This window comes from Mytilus galloprovincialis, chromosome 5 (assembly GCF_965363235.1).
Source record: "Mytilus galloprovincialis chromosome 5, xbMytGall1.hap1.1, whole genome shotgun sequence".
Classification (NCBI taxonomy): Eukaryota; Metazoa; Mollusca; class Bivalvia; order Mytilida; family Mytilidae; genus Mytilus; species Mytilus galloprovincialis.
This window is the reverse complement of record NC_134842.1, coordinates 36,930,458-36,939,663: the sequence shown is the minus strand read 5'-3', so window position 1 is coordinate 36,939,663 and position 9,206 is coordinate 36,930,458. Positions and strand designations below refer to the sequence as shown.

Genomic DNA, 9,206 nt, shown 5'->3' with positions numbered 1-9,206 from the left:
GTGGGAGGCATATTTAAACAGCCATTTATGTACATCTTGGAGTCTGCGCTAAGTATAGATATATCGAGAATTTTATCACGGTGTTGTTTACAAAGCGAAAGAGGCATGTCATATTTGAATGATCTGTATACTTTTTGGTGGAAATAAGATTTAAACTTTTTGAGTTACGGCAATTTGTAACTAAAACAGCCTGAGGGGTGTTTTTTTTTTTTCACATGTCGCACTGTATCTCAAAAACGATTCTTGATTATTGCTTAAAAATTCACAAACTTCTTAGTTATATTAGAACAGTCTCCGGGACAAGTTTGCAATTCCGCTGAGTGCAAAAGTTGTCACCTTAATTTTTGGAGTTAAGTCAAAATGAAGTTGATAACTTGGTTGGCATTGGTTCCCTGATATTTGTCCTAAAATTTTTTGGCTCTAGCACCACTGTTGAAAAAGTTATGCCCCTTTTTTCAACAATTTCCTCAGAGGAAAAGTAGTTTTCCTCAAGGGAAATCAAATTTCCCTAAAGGAAAAAGATTTTTCCTCTAGGGAAATTGTTTTTTCCTCGAGGGAAAAAGATTTCCCTTAGGGAATTTGCTGCATAAACATTTCCTTTGAGGAAATTCTATTTCCTTAGAGGAAATTCTATTTCCTTGGAGGAAATTCTTTTTCCTTTGAGGAAATTTGCGGCTTCAAATTTTCCTCTGAGGAAATTCTATTTCCTTTGAGGAAATTTGTGGCTTCAAATTTTCCTTTGAGGAAATTTGCAGCTTCAAATTTTCCTTAGAGGAAAAACTTTTTCCTGTGAGGAAATTGTTGACAAACACTTTTCCTTGAGGGAAAATTCAAGACATTAAATTTCCTCTAAGGAAATCGTTGTTCTTCAAATTTCCTCTAAGGAAATTTCTGAACATCAAATTTCCCTTAAGGAAATGTTTTCCCCTATTTTTCCTCTATGGAAAATTCATGACAGTATAAATATAATTTTTCCTAGACTGAATTATTGATACAAAAGATAATTAAAACTTTAATACAAATTTTCATGGTGAGTATTTAACATACAAAAACAAAAGGCTGACTGTTTAGCATGTTTAAGACAATACAATAATAAGCAAAACTCTATGAATATCATACCACTTTTGATGTTATTAATATTGTGCTCATATTTGCATTTTAAATAAAATAAACACTTTTCATGTTAAATTAACTTGTCTTCTGTTTCAGCTGCTGTGTACAATTATTCGACCCCCTACATAACAGTTCAGTGCATAAATAATTCCATCCACAAGACATCTTTCTTCAATTGGTTGAATAAATTTTGGCAACTCTTCTTCAAACATCTTCTCTGTATATTTGATATGATGGAGCCATGTACATGAATGGATAAGGCAGTTGTTTATTTTGACAACAAACATGACAAAGATACTATGGTTTTTTTAATTTCTCCATAATCCATCAGTGAATATGTAGTTTGTTACATTTTAAACAATTGTGTTCTTGTGCATCTTTGATAGTACTCCAATTTGTTAATAGCAATTTTGTAGAATTTTTTCTATTTCTTTTTCCAGAAAAACACACAGTTCATTTCACATTATTTAATACAATTAGCCCATTATGTAGAAAAGTATTAACAATTAGGTTTCCTCTTCAGTATAGACCCTGCAGGACCTGTTGCTGATCATAAAAACCAAGATGTCTGACCTATAAATAAAAAAAAATTAAAAAAAATCTTTAAATGGACAAAAAAACAGCAATATAAATAAGCTTATTTTATCATGTTTAATGAACATTTTGAGAAACTTTCATTTGATATTCGTACTTATGAGTTCTCTTATTTCAGTGTTTTGTGTCCAAATTTAATATTCGTTGTTTAGTGCCTTGCAGTGATATTTAAAGTTGAGCCACTTGCAATAGTTGTTATAGAATGTTCATATGTTGTGTAATTTGAACCACTGTCAAATATTATGGTAAGGTTGAGTGCTCACAGACATGATTTTTTTTTGTTTGTTATTGACTTTGAACATGTTGAACTAAATTGGACTGTTTAAATCTTTTCATATTGGGATCTTTATTGGCTGACCATAAAGGAAGAGTTTTCTCATTATTGAAGGCTGGCCCACCATTGGCCTTTAATTTCTTGCATCCACCTTATTGAACTCTGGTGGATAAGTCACTCGTTTACCATGTATACCACATCTTCTTATTTTTATATACGTCATCATTTAAAGGCAACTATTTTTATTTCTGTAATTCAGAAATTATCGAGAGGTTTTTCATGTTTTTAGTAATGGGAATTATGTGACTGGTGAGTATTGCAAAATTAGGAACTCATGTTTTGATAACAGAAACATATATATATATATATATATATATATACATGATATATATAGATCTTTATGCAGATTTTTTTTGCAATCACAATAAGTTGTCCATTCGTGAAAAATCACAATAATAAAAGCAAGCAATAATTTCTGAATTTACAGTATATAGAAGTGGTCTTACCGTTTAGGCTTTGTTGTATTCTGTTTATCTTGTTTTGCCACTCATTTTTATTGTAACTGTTTATATTTTTCATTATTTTTCTATATTTCTTGTCCATGTTGTCCTGAACCTAAAAAGAGAAAAAGCTATTATTAAACATCTGTGTATGTTTTTCTTTTATATAATATATATATATTTTAAAAGAATGGAATATTTGTGCTATTTCATTTCACAGACTTTTTGCCAGTCATCATTTTCAAAGACTTTCACCATGTTCACCCTGGTCAATAGTTTTAAAAACAAACATTCTCATACTTTTTCTTCGTGTTTGTACTAATTTTTCATTGGACATCAAAGACATGATTCGCATATTCTAATATGATTTGTTTGCTTGACTACATTTAACTCTGAAATATTGTTTACAGTATAATCTGCATGTGTCTCACTCGTCAGAATTTCAAATTAATATATATATTACTTACAGAAGCAATTAAACAAGAGGCTCGCAAGAGCCTGAAGTGCTCACCTGAAATTTTTTGCATCAATCTTCCATTTGTGATCATTTTACCCCTATGTTCCATTTTAGCCATGTAACTATAAAGTGACTATGTTTCTTGACCTAAAAGGAAATAAAATGCAAACTTTAAACTAGTTACTCTGAAACTCATTCAGTCCAAGTTTGGCTGTTATAAATTCCGCAATGTCACTTCAAAGGAGAAGATTCTTTAGAGTATTGAGCAAACTAGATGAACAAATTGTGAAAAATTGTCTTTAAAAGGCAATAACTCCTTATGCCAAGTTATGGGGTCAATTGACAATTTTTGGTGTATTAATATCATATTTGTAGACTTTACTTTGCGAATTATATTTGCTGTTTACAGTATATATATCTTTATCAGAAATAAGATTCAAGATAATAACCAATAAAAATGCTACGCATGGCTCAGCTTGATACGACTGTACAGGTTGAACCCTGAACAGTTGGGGGCAAGTATGGACACAACATTTAAGCTTGATACAGCTCTGAATTTGGATTGTGATTCAATATTTGACACAGCATAGGTTTCTGACACAGAATGAATGTGGTCCAAGTAATTAAAAATTTTAAATTGACAATTAACCTCTAATATGTTCCAATTTTTAAAATCTTATAATACATGGTTAGATGCAGTATATCACCATGATCAAAGAACCCCAATAATTCATTTTTTGATGAAATCAAATAAAGTTCAAGTTTGGACCCTTCAAACCTCCATGTGGACCAATTTGATAACGGGCCAAATTATCAAAAATCTAAATGAATGGTTAGATTCAGTATGTTCAGCATATCAAAGAACCCCATATATTCAATTTTTGATGAAATTTAACAAAGTAAAATTTTGAACCCCTGTTTGGACCAACTTGATAACTGGGACCATAATAAAAAATCTAAGTAAATGTCCAGATTCAGCATATTCATGATATTAAAGAACACCAAGAATTTAAATATTATTAAAATAAAAATAAGTTTAATTTTGGACCCTTTGGACCTTAAGGTAGACCAATTTAAAAAGGACCAAAAAATTAAAAATCTAAATACACAGTTAGATTTGGCATATCAAAGAACCCCCATAATTCAATTTCTATTATAAAATCAAAAAAAGTTTAATTTTGGAACCTTTTGGTCCCTAAAATGCCTAATTCCTAAACTCTGGACAAAAATTCCCAAAATAAATCCCAACCATCCTTTTTTATTTGACTTTCATAGATTTCTTTAAAACTTATCCTAAAGTAATTATGCAAAAACCAAATGGCTTCTGACAACGACTACACGATACCAATATATGATCACAAAAAACCTTTTGCAGTCGTATAAAAACTGCAATATTTCCTTAAAATTACCAATCTAGTGGCAGCAACCCAACAATGGGTTGTTACACTTGTCTGAAAATTTAATGTTAATAGAACTTCACCTATAATCATATAATGAACAACTAACTCTGTGTCAGATTTGCTCTTAATCCTTTAATTTGGGTTTTGAGATAAAAGCCAAAACTACCTTTCCTCCTATGTTTTTATTTAGTATGTTTAGCCATGCATATGATCACAATGTTTTTTGATGAAACAGAAAACAAAACAACAAGAGTGCACACGCTGAAATGTCTCGCCTTCTTTGCTAATCATTGATATTATGTTGATAGTCCTAAATATAAAGCTTTATTACAACTGGCACATAAATTTAACATTAACCAAGAAAACTAAACATTGACTAATGATTATGAACCCTGAAAAATATGTCAAGGTTAGATGAGCCATGCCAGGCAGGCATGTGCACCTAATAGTCCTTCCATACAACAAATATGGCTGATCTATTGCTTATATTTTAAGAAAACAGACCAAAACACAAAAACTTAACACTGAGCAATGAACCTTGAAAATGAGGTCAAGGTCAAATAAAACCTGGGTGACTGATATATAGATTATAAAATATTTCCATACATCAACTATAGTTAACCTATTGCATATAGTATTAGAAAAAAAGACCAAAACTCAAAATCTTAACTTTGACCACTGAACCATGAAAATGAGGTAAAGTTCAGATGACACCTGCCAGCTTGACATGTACAACTTTTAATCATTCCATACACCAATTATAGTAGACCTATTGCATACAGTATGAGAAAAACAGACCAAAACACAAAAACTTAACTATAACGGTCATAACCACTGAACATGCTGAACCATGAAAATGAGGTCAAGGTCAGATGACACCTGTCAGTTGGACATGTACACCTTACAGTCATTGACAGTGCTTCCATACACCGCATATACTAGACCTATTGCTTATAGTATCTGAGATATGGACTTGACCACCAAAACTTAACCTTGTTCAATGATCCATGAAATGAGGTTGAGGTCAAGTGAAAGCTGTCTGACGGGCATTAGGACCTTGCAAGGTACACACATACCAAATATAGTTATCCTATTACTTATAATAAGAGGGAATTTAACATTACAAAAAAACTTAACTTTTTTTCAAGTAGTCACTGAACCATGAAAATGAGGTCAAGGACTTTGGACATGTGACTGACGGAAACTTTGTAACATGAGGCATCCATATATACAAAGTATGAAGTATCCTGGTCTTCCACCTTCTAAAATATAAAGCTTTTAAGAAGTAAGCTAACGCCGCCGCCGGATCACTATCCCTATGTCCAGCTTTCTGCAACAAAAGTTTAAGTTGCAGGCTCAACAAAAACTGTGTTTTAGATACCCATAGATATAACATGAAGGATCATTCAGCTTAAGTTTGGTAGAAATTGGTAAAGTAGTTTTAGAGGAGAACACCAGACAGACGACGACAAACAACAACAGACACCAAGTGATGGCAAAATCTTACTGTTCCATTAGAACAGTGAGGTAAAAATTGCACTGGCTCTATCCAAAAAAAAGACTTTTACAGTGCAGTGTACTACTTTTGGGACAGAACCACATCAACATTGGCAGATCCAAGGGGGGAGGGGGGGGGTCCGGGGGTTGGAACCACCCCTTTTCTTTTGCCAAGCAATGCATTTGAATGGAAGCATAAGTTGGACCCCCACCTATTTAAATGGCTGGATCCGCCTCTGATCAACATTATAGAAAAATCTATAAGCTATAACTCAAAATAAGGATAATTTTATTTTTAAAGGGTTTATAATTAAGTTTGACATACTAATATTTTACCTTTTCAAACTATCCCAAATCACTACTTTACCTAAAAAAAATTGCCACATTTATCCAATTTATTTTCATCCCTTACTTGCTATTTCATCCATAATATTTAAAGAAATAAATTTTGAGGGAGTATGATTTTAATTTGCAAGTTATACACTATCCAAACTAGAGACCTAATAGAGTAGCTATACTCGACTAATTTTAATTCTAATTTTAATTAATTAATAATTGGCGTGAACTCAGACTTAAGGGAAAAGATGACATTTTACCTACAATGACCTAGTTTCATGGCAATAGCACATACATTAAAGACTAAATGGTCATTCTTATTTTTAAACTTTGGGTGCTCATTTTTTAATGTTTAAAGCTAACAATTTTAACTACCGGTACATATATTATCAAGATTTGATCCGGCATTATTTAAGTATTGCAAAAAATAGCTTTTTAAATGGCTCTATATATAATTGTGTATGTCATATGTATTATGTTCATGATGTATTTTAATGTACAATGATGTAAATTAGCTGAAAACTCATTAGCCGTCTCATGTTTTTATCTCAGTTCTTCAAAAGGCAAATTTATATGACCCTATGTCTGAAAATAGAGATTTCTAATTAAGGGGAAAGCCCCCCCCACCCTCCCTTTTCGTGTGAAAATTTGTTGATTATCATGATTATATCGAGAATCACTGAAGCATGACTGGAGCAAGCCACACCCCCCCCCCCCCACCCCCCAAATGAAAAGTTCTGGATCTGCCACTGTCATCCTTACACTCAGGTCACTGATGAAGAGTTGTCACAGAAAATGAATGATACCAAATGTTTACATGCATATCTTTCAGTTCGTGTAGGTGTAACAATGAACAGAACAGAACAGAACAGAACATATTTTATTTCCAATTAAGGGCCCACAAGGGGCATACAGAGTATACATGAATAAGGCAAAAGAATATTGATTTGCATAGATACATAGATACAAACATTTTTTTTTACATACAGTTACAATACAATTACTAACTCATATTCACTTTAATAAATTTACCAACAGCATTAAGGACCTGATTGTCTTCACAGTTTAATAAATAAATAAATTTATGCTGATTATCAAGTGTAGAAAAATTTGGAATTCTTTGACAAACAAAGTCAAAGAGAGCATCTCTATCTGATTTAAAATTTTCACAGTTAGTTAAAAATGGATTTCATCTTCAACACAGCCAGAGGAGCATTTTTTGCAAATTCTTTCATTTCGTGGAATATTTGAAAAACGACCAACTTCAATTTGAAGCTTATGAGCAGAAATACGTAATTTGCATATAGATCTTCTAAAATCAAAGTTCTTAATTAAAGAAAGATAATTTTCATAACCAAAATTCTGCTTAAATTTCACATAATTAAACAGTTTTCCATCGGAAGCTTTATTTTGGCTAGCATACCAATTGCTAATATATTTAGTGTGAATTAATTTACTAGATATGTTCAAAAATTTATATTGTCCGAAATGTTTTACTTCTTGTTTAATTTCAAAAACTTCTAATACTTTTTTAACAAATGAGAACCAAGAAGTTATGTTAGATTTGTGAAGCTCTTGGCTGCATTTATAAGCATCTTTCAATAGACTGAATTCAGTTGTAAGATTTTCAAATCTATACCAGTATTTTACAATTGACTTTACAATATCATAATGTAAGGGGAAACGTCCCAGTTCTGATAATACAGCAAAATTGACACTCCTTTTGTGTACACCAAGTATAAATTTAGAAAATTTAAGATGGAGATTCTCACACTTAAGATTTTTAAAAATATTTTCAAGATTATATAAGGAAGACTGTAATGTGTACGGCAACCATTTGAATTTTGTAGGGTGAAAAAGGTGAAGAATCTTGCCATGTAAATTTGTGTAAAAAATAAAAATTACCAATCCATTAAAAAATCCGTCAGCCCAGTCTCATCCAGTGAAATAAATTATTGTCCGTTTTCGAAGTTATATGGAAGTGCTTAGTAGTCCAGATAATTATGACGCATTGCAATGCATTTTTTCTAAGGAGCCGTGTTGACTTATATGGGGGAATGGAACCAATAAATTGGTCGGATCCGATATGATCTTCCCAGTAACGGAGCACCTTTAACTTTGAGGTAATTATTAGTGTCGGTGGTCTCACAAGTAAATCAGAGTGAATATTTAATTAGCAGAGAAGAGACAATTATCAGCTGGTGTATTATTCATTTTCTCGCATGCAGTTATATACGGTAAATTAGACATATATATCCCAAAACATGTGCTCTGATCTAGTACTAGTAAATGACTTTTAAATAACATTCAATATTTATATTCTGTGACAGGTCGAAGGAGGGGGAGGGGGTTCTGGGGGTTGGAACCCCCCTTTTGTTTTGGCCGATCGATGCATTTGAATGGGGACATTTATTTGGACACCCCTTTTTTAAATGGCTGGATCTGCCCCTGTGCACTGTTACATTACCATGATTACACACCAAACAAAACATTGCAAAACGCAAACAATATGGGAAAAAATAACATTTTAACCTACACAATATATATGAAAAGTTATACACTTTTGAAATCTAAATTATATGAAAACGGTGGGGTAACAGAAACCCAGCGACAATTTACGACACCCCTTATTTAATGGAGACATGTAGTTGGAACCCCCTTTACATGCTTTATCATGGCTGGATCCGCTCCTGATTTTACATGTAAATCAAGTCCCGGGTTTCTGTTGGCATAACGGTAATCACAAAGAGGGGGTAAATTAAAGCATGAGGAATTATAAATATACAATTGAACAGGGGTAGAGTGCATGGAGGAATGGGAATTACAATTATCACTTCACGATGATCGAAAAAAGTATCTTGCACATTATTATTTTCAACATCTTGTCTGAAACACTTTGAATAATGAGCAGCACTTCAAGGCGAAAACAATTAAGTTATGTGAAATACTAATAACGTTACATACACGTTGTATGGACAAACCGTTATATCCCTCAACAAAAATTGATTAATTCATGTCATATCAAATAAATTATA

The 9,206-nt window shown here is 32.2% G+C and overlaps 1 long non-coding RNA gene across 1 annotated transcript; it reads right to left on the bottom strand.

The window, feature by feature from the left end:
* Positions 1-999: 999 nt before the first annotated feature.
* Positions 1,000-8,336, bottom strand: LOC143075734 (uncharacterized). The gene is made up of 4 exons (XR_012978399.1): positions 8,077-8,336; positions 2,993-3,085; positions 2,488-2,596; positions 1,000-1,686 (listed from the first exon to the last, which is right to left on the bottom strand). It is a non-coding gene; the product is annotated as an uncharacterized LOC143075734 (long non-coding RNA).
* Between the last annotated feature and the right edge of the window lie 870 nt (positions 8,337-9,206).